This window comes from Phalacrocorax carbo, chromosome 1, assembly GCF_963921805.1.
Source record: "Phalacrocorax carbo chromosome 1, bPhaCar2.1, whole genome shotgun sequence".
Classification (NCBI taxonomy): domain Eukaryota; kingdom Metazoa; phylum Chordata; class Aves; order Suliformes; family Phalacrocoracidae; genus Phalacrocorax; species Phalacrocorax carbo.
Window position 1 is genome coordinate 52,592,121 of NC_087513.1, and position 23,022 is coordinate 52,615,142.

Sequence of the window (23,022 nt, forward strand, 5' to 3'; positions counted from 1 at the left end):
TTAACTATTTGCAAACTTTTACCCAGCATATTTATTTATGCAATAAGTGTCATTATCTAAGACTTTAAAAAAAGTAAGAAGTTGCTAGATTACTTCTACAAGCACTTTTTATGAATCTATTTAAAATGATGAGATCTTTAATATCAATTTCAACGGGGCAAGATGAAGCCTAAAAACAGTCAGATGGTCATGCACTACAGCAGTAAAACTTTTATAATTATTCCTATTATACATGTATACACACGCATTCTAGTATTATATAATAAATCTTGATGAACACTGGAACTGACTTTGCATTTTCCTATATTAGGAGTAATTATATCCAACCATTTTTGTGACTTACCAATTTACCAGTGGCATTTACCGTCATTCACAATACTTAGAAATAAAAAGATACTATGTGTAATAGTGCTCTTCACTGAACAGACACACGAAGAGGAGAGAAATTATCTTCAGTATGCCCTCAGTAAGGAAGACATGTATTCTCACTGGCATCTTTGCAAAAGCTTTACTTCAAAGTGTACAGAACCAGCCAGGACGGCATACACGCAAATACCGAGAAGCGTTGAAGGTCTGACTCCACACTGCAGTCTGGAGGACCAGTCAACCAAATGAAGAGTTTAGATGATCATCCACAGTCAGACAAGCAAAACAAGTGTTCATCACCTTCATGTTTCACCACGTTTAAATGTACTGAAAAACTAAATGTTTATTCCCCACGGTAGAGAAGGACTTTCTGGAAAAAAGTACTTCAGAAATTAAACAATGGGCTAAAATCTGCTGTCAAACAGGCAAAATCCCTGCTGACTTCATTTGCTCTTACTGCAGCTCCGATTAAATGTACCCTTTTTACAGCATCAGAACTTAAAATATTCCAAGCAACAGAAAAACCTCTTCGGATGTTTGCTGACTGCAGGAACCAGGGACAGAATGAAGAGCAAACCAATTACATTTAACAAACCTCACACAAATCACCTTGGACTTCCTACATCAAAAAGCTGGAAAAACAGCAACAGAGAGATATGTCTTTCCTTAACATGTCCCAGTTTCACATTTCAAGAAAGAGGAAACTCCAAAGGCAAAGGCCTGGGAGAAAGAACTTCCATCTCAAGTTTCCTAAGGCCTTTTGTCCCCACCAGACACTTATTTCTGGCACTTCTAACAAGCATATAGTGTGTGTGGTACATTTAGAAGAAACAGGATAGTTACAATTACTTAGTTCTGGACCAGCTGGAATTTCTAATTGGTTTTCCCAAAGGAAAACTGCCCTTTTTGGTAGTTTAGTGAGGGATCATGGAATTCTTGGAAACAAGTCGAGATATTCATATCTACTTTGGAAAAAAAGTACAAATCTTAACTATCCACAGAGCACATATGTCCCAGTGTTGAAGACCACCTTATAATGTTTAGCAAGTGCCTCCAAGTGATAGAACAGCCAGAGACTTTAGAAGATCCTCAGATATGCTGTCCTGGCTCATCACCTCTTCTCCTGATCAAGCTGTGTTTCAGCCATTTGACTTGAACCCACTCTCAGCCCTCAGTGCACAGATAAATTGGGATTTGAGTTCTAACAAAAAAGAGACAAATGCTGGGTATCATCATTACACTGATAACACAGCAGCCTACACGTATGCTCTTGTGATTTCTCTAGAGGTATCACAAAGATACTATCCAACCCCACAGGAATGGGCCAAGCAAAGACTATGTAAACATCATCTGTCTTTAAGAAAGGCATTGCAAAAACTATCCATGATGCTCCTCAGTCAACTGAGTTAGAAATATCCCACTAGTAGAAGGCTGAAGGCAGAAAGTAAGGAATGGAGGAAGACTAGAGATGGTCCTGGATTTTCTCCTTTGTGCTTGAATATTTCCATAACAATAAGAACCTGTCCCACTCTGTGGTCCAAGGACAGAGAGAGTCACCAGGCCGTTTGCCAGCACTTCTCAGCCCAAAATCACTGTTCTTTACCAAGGAAGAAAGGCTCTCTCTCTGATGATCTTCCTTTGGTTAATGTTTGTTCAACGCCAGTATCATCACTCCCTTATGCTGGACATAATGGTTGCTATCTGCAGCTAACATGAAGTTGGGACAAATGCCATTTGCAATGTTGCAGGATACTTCAGAGAAATTCATCAGGGGGTGACAATGTCAACGAGTTCCTTTTCTTTCTTTAACACTATGCTCAAGCTTGTGAAAGTGAATCCAGCCCAAATTTGAGGTTTTTTTTTTTTAAATAAGGAATCTTGGGAGAGAGGAAGAAATATTTCCCAGATGTCTGAAGGACAGTTCGAAAAACTATTGCTCCAGAGCACGTAAACAGAAAGGCAGTAAAAAAAAAACCCATAATCAGATATCTCCTCTTCTTCTCCCAGACCACCCAGCAGTATATAACTCCACATCAAAAGCAATATGACCACTGAAATTCTCCCAACAACGCCCCACTATCTTTGCACGTAATCCATAAACCAAGACTATCTCTGAGAGCAATTCAAACAAGGGAGCAGACTGACAGCGTATAGAGCTAAACTGTTGAGAATAAGGTATGTGAAGACCTGCATCTTTGAATCTCAGTGCTCAAAATACTCAATATAACACGCTCAAACATTCTACCGAAATTACCACATTTCAAAGCTTTTCCCCTCAAAGGCAAAAAATACAGAAAGACTACAGATAGAGACAGCAAACTATGACAACGAAATGCTTTCCCTAGCTTGATTACCTTGTCAAAGCCAGGTTTATCTAAAGCATAACCCTTTGATACTTGGAAACAAGACTACTGTCTTGTAGACAAGCTGGCATAGCTGGCACATGGACTAAAAGATCAAGTACAAGCAGCCCTCTGTTATTGCCTACACAAAGGGAAAAATTACATTGGACTGTGAAGAGTGCCAGGCTGGTACAGTTTTCTGAAGGTGTTTTCTCCAGAATTTGACTGTGATTTCTTAAAAATAAGCTTGTAGCTCATATAACTGTGACGACAACATTGCAAATGTGAACTGGTATAAACCAACATGTTCCCAAATGTGAAAACAATCCCAAGTCATATCTCTCAGAGTAAAAACTGTCCAGATCATCACAGTGATGGTTGATTTGGAAGACTAATATAAATTGTCAACATTTAGTAAGCAAAGCATTGTGATAACAGGATCATCAGGAAAAAAGTCCAGTCTTATAAATGTAACATAGTCATGATTGGTATTCGGCAAATGTGTAAGACTGGACCCAGAATGATACCATTCACTCTCATCTCTGCTTTAGCTTCCAGTCTGCATGCAGAGCAGCTCTCTCAGGACCAAGAGCCAAGAGAACGTAAGTCCAAGGCTTGGCAGTTTCTCAGTCTGCTCAAAGCAAGGTGGAAGTTTACTATTTCTGAGGAATATTATTCCTTATACTTATCACTAACGTTTAACAAATACATACAAAGATCCTTACCAAAACGCCAGTTGTTCAACGTTAAAACAAAGCAAAACCTGCATCCTCCTCATTGCTGGAAATAAATTAAATCAAGCATTTCCAGCATGGAATTCTGATTCCTCCAACATTAAAATGCCTTGCTTTTGGAATGTAAGCCAAATCACGACTGACCTGGGTCATAGCTCCTTCCTCAAGTTCCTCAGTAGCAAAACTCTTACCTAGAGCCGATCTGCTGCAGTTTTAGTTCAGTGCAGCCTTCTTTCATAGCAGCTTCATTAACAGCTCTGTTGCTAATTTTCACATTTTCTACCCTCCTGTTTTAACTCCATGTGCCCACTTCTAGTCAGAGGTGTAATTCCCCCCTGCCCCGTCCCCAGCTCCCCAAAGAAAAATGCTAAGAGAAAAAGCATCAAGCCCTCAGCTTTTCGTATTCATTTGGGGGTACTGTATTTAAATGCCTTCTAAACAGAATGAATATGTCTATTTTATTTTGCCTTCTCACTGGATAAATTTATCTTTTCCTGACTATCACATCTCTTTCCTCTGGGAAAAAAATATAAAGGAGTTCACCAATATTACAGAAAGCAGCGCTTACTCTGAATACATCAGCGAGTTCTTGCAATTCTCATCTGTCCACCATTTGCACAGATTCTTGAAATGGAACTTCTCAGGTGCGTAGGGTTAGGAGGGTCTGCGAGCGACCGCACTACCACAGCTTGTATGAGTTATATATGCATACCAAAAAGAACAGACCTCTTAGCAAGAAAGCGTCGCCAAACTAAAATTCATCAGCCAAAATCACTTACTCTCCATTCTTTTCAGAGTATCACTGAAATTTTTAGGATGCCATCAGAATGGAGTTTTAACCCATTATGATCATTACACACCGTAGGATCAAGGTTTCGTACCTGGCAAACAAGTATCAACTTTACATGAATGATTACAATTTGTATTCATAATTATTCAGGGAAAAACATCCCCATTATCACGCGACAACCTTCCACTGAAGTTTTTTTATAGCAGATTATTATATTTTTCTATTTTGGCATAAACAGAAGATAACACAAATTGGTTCTTAATGAATATTCAAAACAGGAGTTACTACCTGTCATGTCAGGGGTCTACTGTAACACTAGTTTGCACCTCATTAACGGAATAAGTTAAAATGTTCTTTAAGGAATCATTACAATACCTTATGCCAGTAATCCCGCCACAACGGACACCGCAGCTTTCCTCATTAACGCCGCTGCTGTTGAGAACGGTGTGGAGCACACCTTGAATTCGTGCATGCGGGCATACATTGCCACCGATTGCCGAGCAGAAGGAATTTTGCAAGGCACATGGCAGCATGCATCAGTCCACATGCTAAAAATCCTCAGGAAAAGCGCTACTGCACGTGTGCAGCAAACTGAGTTCCAAATGAAATTCTCCGGTATCATTTTTTTCTCTCTCCCAATACCAACACTGCCTTCTCGCCGTAAGGTAAAACAACTGTTCGTTAGGATGGATTTTTCAAACCCGAGCCTGTCCTGAGATACCGAAGCATGAACCATCATTCCGATCTCTACACTCTTCTGCTTTTCATCCCTTCCCCCCCCCCCCGCCTTTTAAACAACCGTAGCACTCCGCTCAAGTACCGTTCTTTAAATAACCGAAAGGACAAACAGCGGTGCCTTGAAGCCGAGACCTCGCTCGGCAAGTTTTAGACCAGGGCACATCACGGCCAAGTTCAGCGACCTCCGGAAGCTGAGGTTTGCGACGCGCATACCGGCACAGCCCCCCCGAAAGCACAGCGGCAGGCTCCCCGCGCCGCGCCCCGCTCTCCCGGGCGCAGCACGCCCGGTGGGTGCCCACCTTCTCCCCCATCCCCGGGCTCCGTCATCGCTCGGACGCGCAGGGAGGGAGCACACCGGGGCAGGCGGGGCTGCCCGGGGCGCCTTCCTCCCGCTACCACACCGGCCCGGTGAAAACTCACCAGAGGAGAGCACCGGCTCCGTCAGGCGGCTGAAACTCCGGTCGCCCCGCTGCCGCCGCCGCCTCCCCGCCGCCCCCCGCCCGCCCCGGGAGCGCGGCGCCCCGCAGCGCCGCCGGGCGGGAGCCGCCGCCGCCGCCCGCCCCAGCGCCGGCGGAGGGGGCACCGGCGAGGCAACGGCCGACATAATCCTGCGAAACCGGCAGCGGCGGGCGCCGCCGGCTCCTTCCCTCTCTCCCGCCCGTCCCCCGGGGTCCGCTGCCGGCGCATCCCCTCCCCGGGAGGGGGGGGCCCGCGCCGGGTCCCCGTCCCCCGCCCCCCGCTCCGGGCTGTACGGCGGGGCGGGGGCGGCGCCCGGTGGCCCCGTGCCCGGCCCCCCGCGCGAGCCCGGGACTCGCCCAGCCCTCCCCTCCCCTCCCCTGCCCCCCGGTCTCACCTAGGAGCGGTGGCGGCGCCGGGCTGAGCTGCCGAGCCCGGCGGGGGCGGGGAGGGGGGGACCCGACGTCTGCTCCGCAGCCGCTACCCCTCCGCGCTGAGCATCTTCCCCGCGCCCCGCGGTGAGTCAGGCAGGGCGAGCGCCGCGGAGCCGCGCACACCGGAGCCCCCGCCGCCCTCCCCGTCCAGCCGCCGCCGCCGCGCGCGCCCCCGCTCCCCCCCCCCCCCGCCGCCTGTCCGCGGGGGCGCGCGCGCTTGCTCCGGGCCGCGCTGCCCGGGGGGGGGGCGGGGCGCGGGGAAGCGCGGAGCGGGGCGGGGGCGCGCGCGCGCGCTCACCGCGGCTCGGTGCGGTGCCGGTGCCGGTGCCGGTGCCGGCGCCGCGCGGGCTGCGGCGGGCGGGAGCTGCCGCGGCGCCTCCCCTCTGCCCCCGCCGTTACTATGGCTATGGGCCCTGCCTCTCCTCCGCGCCCACCCGCGCAGGCGGGCCGGCGGCGCGGCGGGGCGCTCCCGGGGGGGCGCCGCTGCCCCGGGGCTGGCGGGGGCCGGGGGAGCCGGCCGCGGAGCGCGGTCCCCGCCGCCGGCTGGCAGCACCTTCCCCTGCTCCCTCGGCAAAACCGCTTTTTTTGTCGTTTTCTTTTTTTTTTTTAAACACCGGCGCCTAAATAAATCTTAGCAGAGCTCGAGTTCCTGCGTTAATACCAGCAAATAAGCATCCCACGGGATTGTTTACTTCGGTAACTGCATCCCATTAAGCAGCACCCGCGCTGTCTAACAAGGGAAATAAAATACAAAAGATAACGCCCCTGTAATTTAACTTTACAAAATGTCAGAGGACAGAGTTGCACTTTCAGTCCCCCATGGCGGCTCTTATCTCTTACTCCGCTTCCCCGAGGAAGTTATACGCCTGATGGCTGAGCACATTATCTGACAAGCTCAGCCAGCGGACGCTGGAAGAAACATTTTACCAAGTCAAAAAATTTTACTCTCTTACGGCAGGTAAAGTGATGGGGAGTGTACGGTTTCTAATGCAGGCTGCATTTCTCCGGCCCGCTCCCTGCAGACCCATCCAAGACGCCAGCCGGTGAGGTGCCCCAGGCCCTCATTTTTGCCTTGGGAACCAGCAAGTTTCAAGGAGAACCGGCTTTTCTGTCTTCTGTGGAATAAAAGGCTTAATAAAAATGTGAGAGAAAAAATTAAGAGTGTCACGCTCCGGGCACGGTTTTACACGGCCAAATTCACAGAGCTGTAATTCATAGTGATTTTCAGCCTCTGCAAGATGTAGAAGCTGCAGACCCTGTATACCAGCAAGGCATACTTTCCAAGCACGTGTGCAAGTCCATAGTCTAAATTTCTCAGAGACCTCACACTGACTAAATGTAGAAACGTAATTCACTAGCTCTTTTGTTTGGCATGTCCTACTGCATGTGCTTATATAGAACTTCAAGCGTAGATGGCTTTGCGCACCAAAATAAATCCTATTTGAGGATCTTTTGAGTGTATGTCCCTTGGAGCTCTAATTAGGTCTTAAACTACTGCTAAGCTGCCTTTTTTCGAAAGCAAATCTTTCAAGAACTAACCGATCATATTAATAAATGGTTCACTTCATTATCAACATTGCTGGTAACACCCTTTCGCTACTAAAGGCACCGCTGGGGTGTGCACGTAGCCACCGAGCTCATCGACGTGTCGCAGGTCAGCTGGATTTGACTCAACCTCAACCCCAATATAGTGCTGACTTCGAACGCTCTGGCGCACGTGTGAGTAAAGGCAGCAGAGTAAGTTTTTCTGTGAATCGCTAAGAGCAACTGTTGATTATTTAAGAGTTGAAGTAATTACGCAGGCTCCCAGAGATAGTGTTTTCTATATCATAACTGATTTTAGTTAATTAGTCCTGCCAAATTGATGTCGGGGAACCCTAAGCATTAATTCAAAAGCACGTCTTAGGATGAGGTTTGGAAAGTTATTTTGATTTGAACTGAATATACTCTGCTTCTTCCCACAGCTCCAGTTTTTCAAGAAAATCTTATAGATGCAGTCTGGTGTTTATATAGATTTGATGTAGCCCATACGGAGAAGGACTGAACAGAATATAAAAGTTTAGCTTCACTCTGAATCAGGAGAAAACATAAACATTTTGCAATGTTTCCTGAAAAGAATCCTGAAGATTTAGACTGTTAATATGAAAATGACCGTTTCAAAACATTTTTTTTTCATCTTTTCAAAACATGTTAATGCACTATAAAACATTTCGCCTAAATTGTCAGTGTCACTTTTGTTCTGACATGAACAGTTCTTCAAAGCAGGCGGTTTGGCAGTATTGCCTTAAAACGTTTAATGTTGGTTATGGATTTGTCTAAACTTTTCCAGTACTTTGGATCTCCACGTCTCTATCCCTTCAGCTAACAAGACTTTCTGCACGGTTCCAACTCACTTTGTTGCGGATTTTGTGATCTGCATTTGTAAATTGAAATCAGATCTTTAGCAGAGGTGGGATGTGATCCATTAACAGCTTTCTGAGTTAGGAACAATACTTTAATGGAACTGCTAAGCCAGAGGAGGAACAAGTTAAGGGTGTCAGCATGAGCCCTGTGTGTTGATGCCCAGCTGGTTTCTATACCTGCCATAAACCTCATTACTTGCATCGATTGTAACACATTGCGGACTATAGCAGCTCTGCGTGAAGGAAGCAAGTGTGTAACAACTAGCAAGTCCTAGGAAAGGATAAAGGTTTCTAGCAAGATGGTGAAAGAAAGCGCTTTTTTAGAAATTCAGGCGCTCGCTGAGGAGGCAAACATGAACACAGATTGTTGTACTATTTTGACAGAGAAGATCTGCATGATTTCAGCACGAGGTACATCTCCCATTCAGTCATTCTCACCTTCATCTTTCCTGGATGCCTTTCCAGCCAGCAGCTCTTTCTCTAACGTCTGACTGCCTGTAGCTGAGTAGGTGTCATGGCTGTGTCAGTGGTGAGTGAGACATACCTGCACCCGCATGCTGTCACCGGCCGAGACAGTGGTACCTGATGCTCTCAACCTGCTCTTGTTTTGGAATTGAAGAGAAGGTTGGCTACCCTGCATCCTGACAGGACCAGATAAGTAAAGATAAAAATAAATGAAGTGCCGGACCATTCACCTCTGTCACAGCAGGAATGTACATTAGGATATTTCACAGTCTGTTCTGTCAAAGAGATCTGTCACTATAAAGAGAAAAAAATTTGCCTCCCTCATAGCCATGAACGGGCCGTTTCTTCAGTTAATGTTCTTGTGGGTGTTACAGGTTGGGCAGAAATGGGGTGAGAGAAGTGGGGACCGTTGACAGGCTGCAGTCCTGGTTTGGGGGCTGTGTGGGCCACAGTGTGTTTCCACAAGTGTGGTGAATGGTTTTTTTTCCTGAAGGCAGATTAACACCTTATTTTAGTAGTGGAGATCTAGTGAGAAGGGACAGGGATCCATTTAATGAGTTTTAGCAAATATTTTTCAAAGCTACAAAATCTTAGATGTATATGTTGAGGCCAAACTCTGCCAGTGATAGTATGGGTGGGTCTGATTAGATCAGAAATAGAATCTTTTCTTAAAAATCTCCTGTGTTTTTTCCTTCAACCTATCAGCAAAGTGTGCTGATGTGCTGATAAAAGTGATCAGAGCTTGATCCAACACTTCATTCATGGACTGTCTGTAGATCTCTCTGAGGAGCTGCTCTGGTGGCCATGATTCTCCTTGTAAGGAATTAGGCAGCTTGCTTTCTCTTTTACAGCAATGGGACAATCCTGTCAAATTGTTTGTTCTTCTTGTGAATGACCTGGGTGCTGTTATACTTTCCTGCAAGCTTCATCCCTTGCAGCTGGTTTGTGGGCCTTGTTCTCTTAGCTGATGTGATGCTACAGGGAAACTTATAGGTCCTGAAAGACAGAGAATGGTAGACACCCTGTGATTCTACTAACCTGGCGGTGGCTTGGGCTAAGCAGCAGTGATTCAGCTAGGGTGTGTTCAGCAATTTCAGACAAATAGAGCTAGCTGTTAACTAGCCTCATGGGAAAAGACTACCATTATCATATTGGTCTGAATCAAAAAAATATCTGACCAGTAGGGTAGTAAGATGAAGAAGTTTCCATTCCTGGCTAGAACTAGATCTCATTTCCTATGCTTGTTTTTGTATCTAGTATGTACCTTAAAATCAGGTACTTCTGGGCATTCCTCATATTGGAAACCACTTTTAGGCAGAAACACTCATGCCCACAGGCTCTAGACCTCAGTCACCTCTATGTAAAGTAATGGAAATGTCTTATACAAATGAGGTTTCAGAAACTGGAGGGTTGGATTATTTCTGGAAAAAGATCACCTTATTCTATAGCAAAAACGACCATTTTAAATAAAGAAACCAGTTATCACATCCATAGAGTTAATTACACCCCAGGCTCAAACCATGGGTAAGTATCACCACGCTGCTCTTTGATGAACAAGTCAAAATAGACTTAGATTTTTAACAAAACAGTCCCTAACAGTTATTTTTCCTACTGCCAAACACCATTACACATATTTTCAGGGAAAATGCAAACTGTTGTAACAAAGGGAGGAAATTTGTTTTCTACTTAAAATTAATTGTTAATAAAAAGTTTCATACTGGGAATTTTTAGTCATAGAAAATTATTATTCTTTAGCAATAAAGTTTATTTCCGGAACTAGGTTGAAGCAGCTTTTTTTTAAGTAAAATTTAAAAATATTATATCCTGTTTGTTAAAATACTCCAAAAGTTTGTGCTATTTTCTTTTTCTTTCAACAGAGCTAGAAGTCCTGTGTTATAATAACTTGACTTTTTTGTCAGAGAGAAGTATTTGCTCATTTGAACTGCTTTGCTGCTATCCAGACCTTATTGGTTAAGCCTCTGTCAAGGGATCTAAAAAGTCAGAGCAAGATAAAATTAATTCTTGTTTGCATGTAGGAAAGTGATCTTTAATAAAAAGCAAGCTAAAATGGTTTAAAATATTTAACAGGACTGCTTTTACAATCCTTTCTCAGAGCCAAATACATTGATTTTTAATTTCCTCAATAGGGACCGAGCAGATTGACTCCATATCTAGGTTATTATAAGTACACATAAACATAACAATGTTCAGATATTGAGGTAAAATAATTGTTTAGGTATGTTTACTGAGCAAGAAAAATCATATAGTGAATCCAACAGATAAACAAAAAACATATTAGGAATTTTTACTAGTAAATTATACTTGCTGAAATGAGATGCCAAAAGACTATAGATGGCTGAAGAGTATACAGGTGAGAAAGGAAACGGGGGAGAGAGCTGCAAACAAGAGTCGCAGAAGTCTGTTACGGGGATTACGTGCTATGCATGGTCCACAAAGAAAGTTAAGAATGCAAGAAGACTCTGCACTTGGTAAAATATATGTACATAATTCTTATGATATATAACTTGACAGAGACTAACACTTCCAACAGTGCTGTAACAAATCAGGACAAAGGGAATACACTCACTGAAGAGAGATGAAGAAGCTTTGTTGGCTTGGGTAAGAAGCAGGGACTTAAGTTTAAAGTGGGGATGAGAAAGGAAGGGAAAGGAGATGATGACTGCTGTCATCTTTTGAATGCAGAAAGCTAACAGAATGCTGTTTTAAGCAGGGAAGTCTCATGGGGAATTCACTGCCAGTCCTGCAAGTTGGCTTTATTTTCAGCTCTGGGTCAGCACTCAGAGGATGGGATCTTGCTGTATAGGAGAAACACTTCTGATAGCTTAAATATCCTAGAGGAGAAAAGTTAAGAACTAGAAAGAAATCTAGCTATGATACTAAAACCAGCATTGTCTTTATACATTTCTTTTAATTCCAATCTCATAATTAGAATCTCAAGTGCTTATGTTTCAGAATAATTCAAAATTAAATTTGATTTTTATTCTGAAAATTGTCCAGTGTTAGACACAAGTCCAAACAAGCTGATAAATTTGAGCTATACAGTCTCCTTGGAAATAGCAAGTCCAAATAACGTTATCTGGACATGCAGTTACTGTGGGACCCATACCCAAGGAGATAACTGGGGCTATGATGTGAAACCGCTGGAGTTTCTGCAGCGGCTGCTGCTGCGGTGTGCTAGGGTTTGGGAAGGAATTCTCACTGGCAAACAGAGATTATGTGCTTTTTTTTCCCCCAGGACAATCTCATGGGCCTATAACAAAAATGAAACATCAATCAGAGAAGAAATCTAATATCACCTGAATGGGCAAATAGAGATGTCTGGCTCATACGGGCTTACACAACATCTGGCTCTTGCTTGCTGAGAACTAGGTAGTATGTGAGTACCAAAGGAATGGAGTAACTACAAACCACCTTACTGAATAAGGTGTCAAGAAATGAGCTGCGCAATTACTGGTGGTGGTGGTGTTTAGAGAACAAGTCTTATCAGGAGCGGCTGAGGGAATTGGGGTTGTTTAGTCTGGAGAAGAGGAGGCTGATGGGAGACCTCATTGCTCTCTACAACTACCTGAAAGGAGGTTGTAGCGAGGCGGGGGTCGGTCTCTTCTCCCTAGTAACAAGTGACAGGACGAGAGGAAATGGCCTCAAGCTGCGCCAGGGGAAGGTTAGGTTGGATATTAGGAAAAACTTCTTCACCGAAAGGGTTGTCAGGCATCGGAACAGGCTGCCCAGGGAGGTGGTGGAGTCTCCATCCCTGGAAGTATTTAAAAGAAGGGTAGATGTGGTGCTTGAGGACATGGTTTAGTGGTGGACTTGGCAGTGATAGGTTAACGGTTGGATTCGATGATCTTAAGGGTCTTTTCCCATGTTAATGATTCTATGATTCTATGATATTTGTAAAGACAGTTTCTCTGAGAGCAGAAGACAGCACAAGGGATTTCCTGAGGCAGTACAAGTTTGAGGCTTTTAGTTTTTGTTTATTTCACTAAAAGGACCCCAAGAGTGAGAAGGCATTACAACCCAAATTGATGCAAAAAAGGTACAAAAGTAGGTTCTAAAAGACCATACAGAATCTAGTTTGAAGCCTCTTTAATGCTTCCGTATGGAATATCCACATGAGTATAAAGTATAATCTGGTTTCAAGTAGGTTAATGATTCTTGAAATCTTTAAAAGAAATTGAGGAAAAGTACATAGATCAATTTTATTCTTGTGACCACAATGGTTATTTTACCTTTGACTAACTAGAAAAGAAAATAAAGAGATGAATGGATAGATATAATCTAATGCGTGATCAGAAAGCAAAGCAATGAAATAGAGTGAAAATCTGCTGTTAATCCTGACTTAGAAATGGATAAACAGGAATATTACCTCAGAACTATAGAACAGAGTATTTGCTTTCTAATAATTGGATAAATAAACACGGACCCCTGAAGTGAATGCATGTGAATGTGTGCATGGTTTTACTGGGAGAAGGGAAGCAATAACAGAGTATTGAAATTTAGGAGTAAAGAGACACCTGGCTTGGCTGGTTGGCTGTCTTCATGTAGAAAAAGAAAGCATGAAATAATAAAAGTTCTTTTGTTCTATTATTTTTCCTGTTAATGTAGTATTTTTAAAACTTGTAAGTCACAGAGGAAGGAATAAATGTTTCACAGAGAGTTAGAGATAGAAGGCTAGCGGAAAAAAATTAATTTTGATCTGGAGAGTATAGTTAGTCCGAAAATACCATGAGATGATCAGCTTTGAAGAGAAAGGAAGCCTTCCTTGACTGTAGAATTGCATGTGTATGCATGCAGAGTGTATACGACCACTAAATATACAGCTGCAAATGTATTTTTAATGGTACTGTAAGATGCATGTGCGTGTTTAAAAAGATCTAAATACTGAATACTGGTAATGGTGTCAAAGGCCATGCTGCAAATAATTACTGTACTGTAATGGTGGCCACAATATATTGGCACTGTGAAAATACTAGATACAAACGGTCTATTTTTAAGAATCTGCAGAGTAAAATTTGTTAATGTATTATTAACAGATCAATAGATGGATTATGAAGTAGATTGATCAGAAAAAAGTCAGAAGAGAATCAAAAGATACACAGTATCATTACTAGGTAGCCTATTTGGATATCCTAATTTATTGATAGATGTAGTTTCTTCATAATTAACATGTTCCATTAAAAATACTGAATTTTCATTTGGAAAATCTAGCTGAAGCATTTCTTCCTGAATGGTGTGTTTTTGAGTAAGTAAAACAAAATTAAATATTCCATTTGAATAACTTTTTTTTTCCCCCCCAAGTAAAAAAAACTTACTTTCTTACCTACTATCTTTCCAAATCAGTGGCTTTCTCACAGGATCTATAATTAAGATTTCTATGTTTTCCCAGAAGGGTAGAGTACCTTAAGGTCTGTGTTCCACTATAGTACGAGATCCCTTTTGAACAAGAACCATGGTGAATCAGAGGAGTCACTAGACTACGGACTGTTGTGAAGTATGTCTATGAAGACTGCACCTGAAAACAAATGCAGTAGGCTTTTAAACTACAATGCCACTATTTTGTTTTGACTGAAAATTTCAGAATATCTTCTCCATTAAATATTTTGTGAGTTCAGTTTCTTGCCATTAATCAGAGTTAAAAGAAATTTTAAAGTTATAGAATATTCACTGGATGAAATATCTTCATTTTCTTCATTTTTAGGAAAAAAATCTGTTCAAATTTTAGGAAGTAATCGAAGACAAAACATACATTATAAAAATACAAAACCACATTAATGATGCAGAAAATTAGTATCTTTGAGGGCCAGAAGGGATTGCTACATAATAAATGCAAAGCAAAGGTACAATGACTGTTACTTGTCTCTCCAGGATCAAATATCAATTGATTCTATGTTAATATTTCACACTGCTGCAAAAGAGAGCAATGTGCTGTTTCTCTGGACTAAGACACTGACTAAGATATGTCATACCATAACATAATTTATGGGAAAGGGGATGATCTAAGGAACGTGCCTCCAATCTCAGGGACACTTCTATGCAAGAAAGGCGATAATATACACGCTCCTCCTGGGCTTATCAGAACAAGATTGTCTCTTCCTGTTCTGTGGTTACACCTGACTGACATGAGCAAACCAGGGGAGGGAATTTCAGGCCTCTCCCGGCCGCTGCCCTTCTTAACATCGCTCAATTTTCCCCTCAAATTGGCCTTTTCCTCCTCCTTGTTTGTAGGGTTCCCTTTAGGCTGAGATGTTATTTTTCATTCACTCTGGAAAAGCACAACCCAAATACTGAGTAAGATAGCTATGCAGAACTCAACAGTGATTAAAGATCAGCGAATTGTCTAGGGACACAGTATTTAAAAGGATGAGCTCTGGCCAGGGAAGCTGGGTAGACTGCAGCTGAGCGGAGATGTTTGGGAAACAAGATCTATCTGGGATTTTAGAGTTAAGCAAGTGCCATCCGGAGGAAAATGACATAACAGGAACTGTCTACAAATAATTAAAGGCATGTCATAAAGTAGGCCATATTTTGGATTAATCAAAGACGACTGAGGAACTCATTTAACATGTAGAAGGGAAAATTTAGGTTACACATTAGGAAAGACTGTATAATATCTGAACAAATAAGAGTTCATATACAGAACAGAGTGTGCCATCACTAGCTTAAAGTAAGAAACTGCTCGAGAAGTCTTTAATTTCTTGGGGTGATTTAGAAATTATTAAATAAACCCTGTGCATTATAAGAGAAAGTATCAGGTGACCCCTAGAGGTCGTCTCAAGCCCAAGCAACTCTGTAGCTACAATAACCTATGGCTTTTGTTAAAAGGCAACAAAAATAGAAGACTGATTTACACCTTTGTATTGTATGCAATTATACTGTGTTTTAACCACCCTCTAGGTACTTTAGACATTTACCACTATGTGTGCAAACCATTCATTTTCATAAATATTTTGCTTCAAATACTGTTACATTAAGGATGTTAGGGTAACCTTATAAACAGAAAATGGTGATTTATGGGCATGAGTGAATGAAAAGCAGACTGAAAGGCCATCCTATGAAAGAATACATTTGGTTTTCTAAATAACAACTTTTGCAAGGCTGTTCAAATTAAATAAAAATTGCTATATCACTGAACTGTGCATGACAGTGACTACTTAGTCCCCAGTCTTGTAATACGCGTTGCAGTGAGACAACCGCCCCCAGCGTGCTGCAAAGCCCAGTCCCTGGCAACTGGCATTGGATGCTGCATATTTTCGTCCATTAAAAAAGATTTCTAAGAAATTACATTTTTACCTCTTCCACTTCATATTCTTTTCTTTGGAGATCTTACAAATTTCATTCTCATTTCTGATGAGTTTTTGTGGACAGTGGGAATACACTTTTTAAATTTTAAATGCTGCCTGTTCCTCCCAAATACGTATTAGTCAGTGACAATTTCAGCAATCACATTTTTGTCAAGGTAGAATCTTGTAGATGCTTCAACTCATTCTTTTCAAATAGCATTCATAATTATCTATCCAAATTATTTCTTGAATACAGCATAGTATTAACTACAAAGGCCAGAAGGGCTGTTAATTAGCTGTTAATTAAATCTGAAGCTCTCATAGTTCTTATGAATATGGTTCCAGCATTACATCTGCACTCCACAGTGCGCACGGCAGTAGGAATGTAGAAACGGCCTCAACGAGAAAAATCTGTCAGGAGATGAAGATGTGACCTAATTCTCCATCCCTTCATTTGTGGTGGGGCGAATGGGTGTATTGGAGGGTGGAGTTTTTAGAAAATGGATTTGACTGCCTGGAAAGAGACAAAAGCAAAGCAGCCAAGTCAATTCAGATTTTTGTTATCAAAATTGTGCCAGATGATAAAGTCCTCCCCACAATTAGAAAGAAAAGAGAGATGAGTTTTGCTGGTTGTATGACTTAGCTTGATTCACGTGTTTTATGCCAGTTTTTAATGATACTGGTATCAATACTAAGGACACGAGTACATAACAAACTGCAAACTCCAAGTATAAGCACAGAAAAATATAACTCTTTGGTAATCCATCTTTCTGGGCAGTTTAGTTTGAAAGACTTTTGGTCCAACAGGCTAAAATATACCCACACCGTTAGAATCCAATACGGTGTCACCTACAGCAGTCCAAGGGGTTTGAGCTCTATTTTGTACAAGTTTTTCTCAGCCATTCTGTCGCTTTTGTGTTGTTTCAGGCAGAATGCGGCAAAATACTAGTAAGCTCGAGCCTGTTCCTAAATGGATACTGGGTTTGTTGTACTCAGCTGAATCTGGACATACTAGAAAGAAACCCTACTTATTTTTTTTCCTTCAGTAGTTCATACTTTTTATAGTTATTATTTCATTAGAATATGGGAAGATTCACTAGTTACAATTTTCATCTTCAGCTACGAATCTATAATAGCAATGGCAGGTGGTGATAACGAGGCAAGAGCTTTCAGGGTGTCAGAACAGGTAGCTCTGGGATAATCAGCATTTTGAAATTGTTCTCCAATTTGGAGCATGAAATCAAGCTGCTTCTGTTTACCATTGATACAGGCAATTTTGTTGTTGATAAATAAATATAATGTGTATAACCTTTTGCAGCATTTAAATAATGGATATACCAGCTGGTATTTACTCAAGTAAAGCACCGTGTCATATCAAATAAATGACATCTTTTAGAGGCCAAATCACTAAAGCCAATTATAACATGAAATCAGTTTTAACAATATATTTAACTCTGCTAACAAAAGACAATCTCGAATAAATGTATTGAGCTCAAATAGAAAATCTTAATAACATTTGTAACACTTTCAAATTTTCAACTAATTTTTTCTCTTTCTTTTTTCATAATAACTTGCATTTTTGCACATGTACACCACTACAGATCTCAGCAAATAAAAAATAATGGAATTACAGAACAGAAAATTACTCTTTACCAATCTGGAGTGTAGTATAGTGATTAAAGCAAGAGGGCCATGCCACTGGAGCAACCTATCACAACTATAAAATTATTCAAAAGCAAAACGCTTTTCTTAAGTCTGAGCCTAGAGAGGAACAGAGGCTTCCTGAATAAAAATAGAGGGGAAAATATGCTAATAGCTCAGTTAAGATGCTCAGTCTGGTTTTGGTAGACAGTTAAGGTAAAGAAAAGTTATTCCTGCAAAATGACTATTTTTTTTTAGCTTTTCTTGAGAAGTTACTGCTTTCTTGGGATTTATGTGGAAATTAATTCAGCTTTACTATTTTTGTATACCATTTTATAAAAACACAGACTGTTGCATTATTTGTAACTATTTTTTGCTATCCACTGTTGATTATGCAACAGTGGATAAATCAACATCTCTAAATTTTCTCTCCCCTGTGTTAGCAGCAGCTGAAATAGTGATTAGTGGAATGAAATGTCATATATATTACTGGGTGAAAACTTCTGTTAAATTCTGCATTCAATATGCTCAGACTTAACTATAATAGCTGGTTTCCAGAATTACAGTTCTCATGTGAAAAATCTTACTTTTACTGATATTTTAGAAATATAAAATAAAGTGTATTTCCTTACCTCTTTTAGCAGAATGGAAGCCTAGTAATCTTTCAAACTTGCAAAACTGATTTGCTGCTCCATATTTTTCATATTCCAGGACAAAAATTAAGTTCCTTTTCCACCTTTCCCTGGATTCTTCGTTACCTGCACTACAGTACTGTCTAGTGGCAGACCTCACGCATTTCTCTAGCTAGGCCTACTGCCAAACATGCAAAAAAAAAACCCCAAACCCCAAACCAAATAAAGTAGCTTTGTGGATTTCAGTGACACTACATGTATATTTACAGTTACATGCTTATCTAATGTATTGGGTAAAAAGGAAATAAAGAAAAGGATGACAGCATCAGGCTAAGAGTCTTATCTTAAAAATATGGGGCCGGCAAGGGATACTTTAAGTTAGGTCCTAAGCAATGACAGCCACAGCAAAGGCTAATAACATTGCCTGACCCTAAGATCTGAGCGGAGTTGCCAAGAGCATGAAGTCCAGGCTGGGGCCAGTGTGGTCTTCATGAAGCAGAAGATTGCCCTTCCAGGAAGAAAATAATTCAGTTAGAGAGAAACTGCATGATTCATTTTCATGGAAATACTTTGGTTTATCAGGTTTGGATAAACGAAGGCAATCACAAGAAATATTTACTGTTCTTATTCCCGAGGCAAGACTGCTGAGTTAAAAATACTTCAGACCAGTTAACTAATTGCTGTTATGGTTCTCCAATGAAGGCCAATTTTGAGATAAGAAAGGAAGAAAATCTTCCACCAAGAAGGAACCTGGGGTAAGAACTTCCCCTGAAAAAGAGTTCCTGATCCTGATTGAAAGACTGGATCAATAAGATGGCTTAAATACTGTAAGACATTTTGGATGTGTTAAATGAGAAGGAACTCCCTAGCATATCTAAATGAGTGTTGACTGAGCACCGTTTTCTTACAGTCAAGTCAGCTGTTCAACGTTTTTGTCTGTCTGTGCTGAAAACGTCACTTTTAAGTATCTGAACGTGGTTGGTCCTAGAAATGGTGACTCAGTCTGAGGTCAGAGTCACATATTTCTTAAGCTGTGGATCACAGATTTAATGACACAAAACCCCCACCAAACCCATGAGCGTCAAAGTAGTTAGAAAACAGCTAATGCCAACTTGATACACAACAGACTTTTTCAATATCCTTGCCTCAGTTCTTACAGGATCTTTTCTTCTCAGTATCAGGGAAAAGGGTGCTAAGACTGTCCAAGCTGACAGTCTGCACCTCACTGCAGCACACACAAAGAGATTTCACAGTTCAGAACAAAAATTTCCTTTCTTTGATATTATATTTCTCCCCCTCAGGTCCCCTCCCTTATGGAGCAGCTGTCCCTTGCTGCGCTCTGACAAAACCAAGAAACTGAGAAATGTATCCCATTTTCTGGATAATATTTACCTTCCTGATAGGCCTCTCAAAACTTCTGAAAATCCACATGCATTCAAAACTGACAACACAGGATGAAAACATTGAAGCGCTTTATATTTTTGGAGATTATTGCAGGTAATAAGTCTGCTGGAATCATAGCTAAACAGCTTTTAAATTTATCACTTGGATTGTGTAGTTGTCAGACCTTAATAATTGCATTCTCTTTATTGTGATGGATCTCCTGTTAGGAAAACCCAGAACACTGCACAAAATGCTTCTGGTATGTTAATGAATAGTGGTCTTCCTTGCGAGTAAGTAACAAATCAGTAAACAAACCACAAGCCATATTATATAAACATTATACCTAATTACTTGCCATTGTAAGGGGAAAATACTTTTAAAGAGTTTCCCAGAAAACAGATACATTTTGCTGACTAACTCTTATTTTGGATAATTTGCTTCACTTTATTCAATATATTACCTGAATTGTGTAATTCTCATACTTTTTTCATTTGATGCATCACTAACTCTTTGATCATTATAAATTTTTTTCTGTTACTTCCCTTTTTTTCCTGCCTATTCTCCACATTTATCTTCTACGTCTTGCATTCTCTGATCTGCACTTAGAACTTTTTAAGAAAGCTATTTTAATTAAAAAAGCTCAGTTTGCAATAATGTTAAAATACATATAAAGTGAGTATATTCCAGATAACTGAATGCAACACTTGATCTTAATTGCAAGTCAGAATTTATGACAGTTCCTAAGTTATATATCAGGGAGTTGGTTGAAAATGTACTAATATTTCACTGCTTCTACTAATTTCCTAGAATTTCAGTTATTATATTTATCTAGAAGCACTTTAGTAAAGGAATACATACACTCACAGGCGGTTATTCTATGTTTGAGATTAAATTTTAGTATTGATAAAATACAAAAATACTGCTAAAAAGATCAGAGCATCTAAATAGAAAAGGTTAGAGAAGTATCAGCAGCAATAGGACTCTACAGTTTTTCTTGACATAACTACTGAAGTACGCAGGACTAATTCTGTGCGTGGTTGCAGGACAGAAGCTTACGGTGGTGAAAAAGTACCAGCAGTAAAGGGCAAACTGAATGCATACAAAATATTGTTGGGAATTCTGTATTAGTCTGAAATGAGCTTTTATTACATCTTCCAAACTATTAGAAGGTTTAACCTCTTGGGAAATTTTCATTAGTTGTACAAAAAAATGCCGTCAGCCAGCTTCTCTTTTCCAGTCAGGGATTCCTCTCAAGAAACTCTGTGTAGCTGCTGGCTTTGATCTTTGTCCCATTATTTCAGTCTCATGCTTCCTCTCAAAGAGTCTGATAATATCCACTTTATGATAAAAATAATTTAACTGCCAAATGAGAACTCCCCTGATAAATGTAGACTTTCTGGATGTTATTAAAAACACGATAGAATACAGTAAAACTTATAATAAAGCACACCGTTTTAACATCTGAAATAAGCAAGACAAATTGTATTACAACATAAAGAATTGAAAAGGGGGTCTGGGGCAAAAGAGCAATCATGGTAAATATGAGCAAGAGTTACAGTAACATCACCTTTGCAGCAGTACCTCAAGATTTGGTATAAATTGGAAATGTGAAAAGCAGTTTAATAACAGTGAGGAAGTCTGGCACCTAAGACGCTTCTACATCCAAGATACAATAATTTTCTGTCCTAAATGTCATGGTAGGAACCCTATAAAGGTGATGGTCATAGAAGCCTAAACAGCAGATATTTGAGGTCCATAAATGAGTGTCACAAATGGAGACTAGACTTTCAGATTAAGATATTTAAGAGTCAAGTTTTGCAAACTGGAATTGAACTTGCTTACATTTCTCGTATATAAATCTTATAATAGTGAAATTTTTTTTCCTAAGGAACATCAGCATAACAATACATCCTCATAGGCAAGGCTTGCTCATCTTTACAAGCCTAATTTGTGTCTATAGTATAGTGCCACTGGCCAAGCAAAATACTTCTAGGTTGTCTTACTGGATCTCTATGTGGTAGTTTCTTCTGGTTATTACTCTTGTGCTCTGCTGACACATCCCTATAACTTGTTTACTTTCCTAACCACTACGAGCTTTTGCATCAATGGCTTTAAGTTTCTATCTCACATCAACTTTGTAATTATTTTTATCATCAGTGTCCATATCTGTGACCATTTGAAATATAATCTCTTTTGTAATTTTCTGTTTTTGACATCAACGTTTTGGACTTTCCTGCATTCAATTGATTCACAGAAATTAGACCTGGAGAAAATCTTTATTAGCACCCCATTAACTCTGCAAATACAAGGCTATTCCCTACACTTTGTAGTTTTTGTACAGTCTAGATTAAAAGGTCCCAAATGAGAAAGTTTTGGCTACTTCCACAACAGTGTTATACACTGTATCACAATGATACTTCACCTCACTGATACTGAACTCTCTTTTTTTTTTTCTTTTACTAATCTTATGCCTTTGCTGCCATATAGTCTTTCGTGAATAAAATTCTTCTCCTTCTTTGGTATTTCAGTCATTTGCAGACTGTTAAGTTACTGCTCATGTAGCAAAACTTACAAAAATATTCCCCAGATCTGTGCCCTTAGTTGAACCAGCTACATTTAATGCTTTATAATTTTTGTATTTAGTCTCTCAAGCCCAAGGTTTATTTGCCCCACTGTAGTTTTTGTTATTTCCCTGGCAATGCTGTTCTCATAATAAAGCTTGATATTATTTTTGCATCCCATTTCTATAGAGGTGGTTCAAAGTCAGTCAGTGGCCATCCTAATAAAATTTTCAATTTGGTTTAAATAAAGCATTTACAAAGCTGAGTGAAACCACTGTTTTATCAGATTGACAAATATATACAACAAAGTAAGGAAAAGAAGACAAAAGCTAACACCTAGCCAACTGCTACAGACACTGAAGAAATTACAAAAGAACTACAGCATAAAGTGAATATAACCAGGTGCTTCCAATGCAGATAGATATGTTAGATCTGGAGCAGAAAGAAAGAAAGAAGTAGACAACAGTCCCTAATAAGTATGCTATATACACTAAGATCATATAAATTCCTGATATTAATCTCTAGAGTAGGAAAAGCAGACATTTAAATAAAATCATATTGCACACTGACTATTTGTTGAGGGTTTCCTGAATGCAGGAGGCTGAACCCTGTCATGGCTGTTCTCCTCAAAGTCCCATTTTCATTTATGTGTCCCCTTCCCTGTCCTGTTCACATTTCCTCTTCCTTGTTTTCCTTCCCCTTCCCCACAAACATTTTGGTTGTGAGGAAAGAGAGATTCTCTTTGCCCAGGGTAAACTCTGGCTGCACAAAGGGCAA

The 23,022-nt window shown here is 40.7% G+C and overlaps 1 protein-coding gene across 9 annotated transcripts in view; it reads right to left on the reverse strand.

Moving 5' to 3' along the window:
- The window catches only part of ANKS1B (ankyrin repeat and sterile alpha motif domain containing 1B), a 444,006-nt gene that overhangs the window by 84,982 nt on the left and 336,002 nt on the right, over positions 1-23,022 (reverse strand). The window contains exon 1 of one of the 9 annotated variants that reach the window (XM_064451605.1): positions 6,159-6,183. The exons of the other annotated variants lie outside the window; for them this stretch is intronic. The gene's annotated coding sequence lies outside the window, so the exon portion shown is untranslated. Of the gene's footprint in view, positions 1-6,158; positions 6,184-23,022 lie in introns of those variants that run through there. 9 annotated transcript variants of the gene reach the window in all.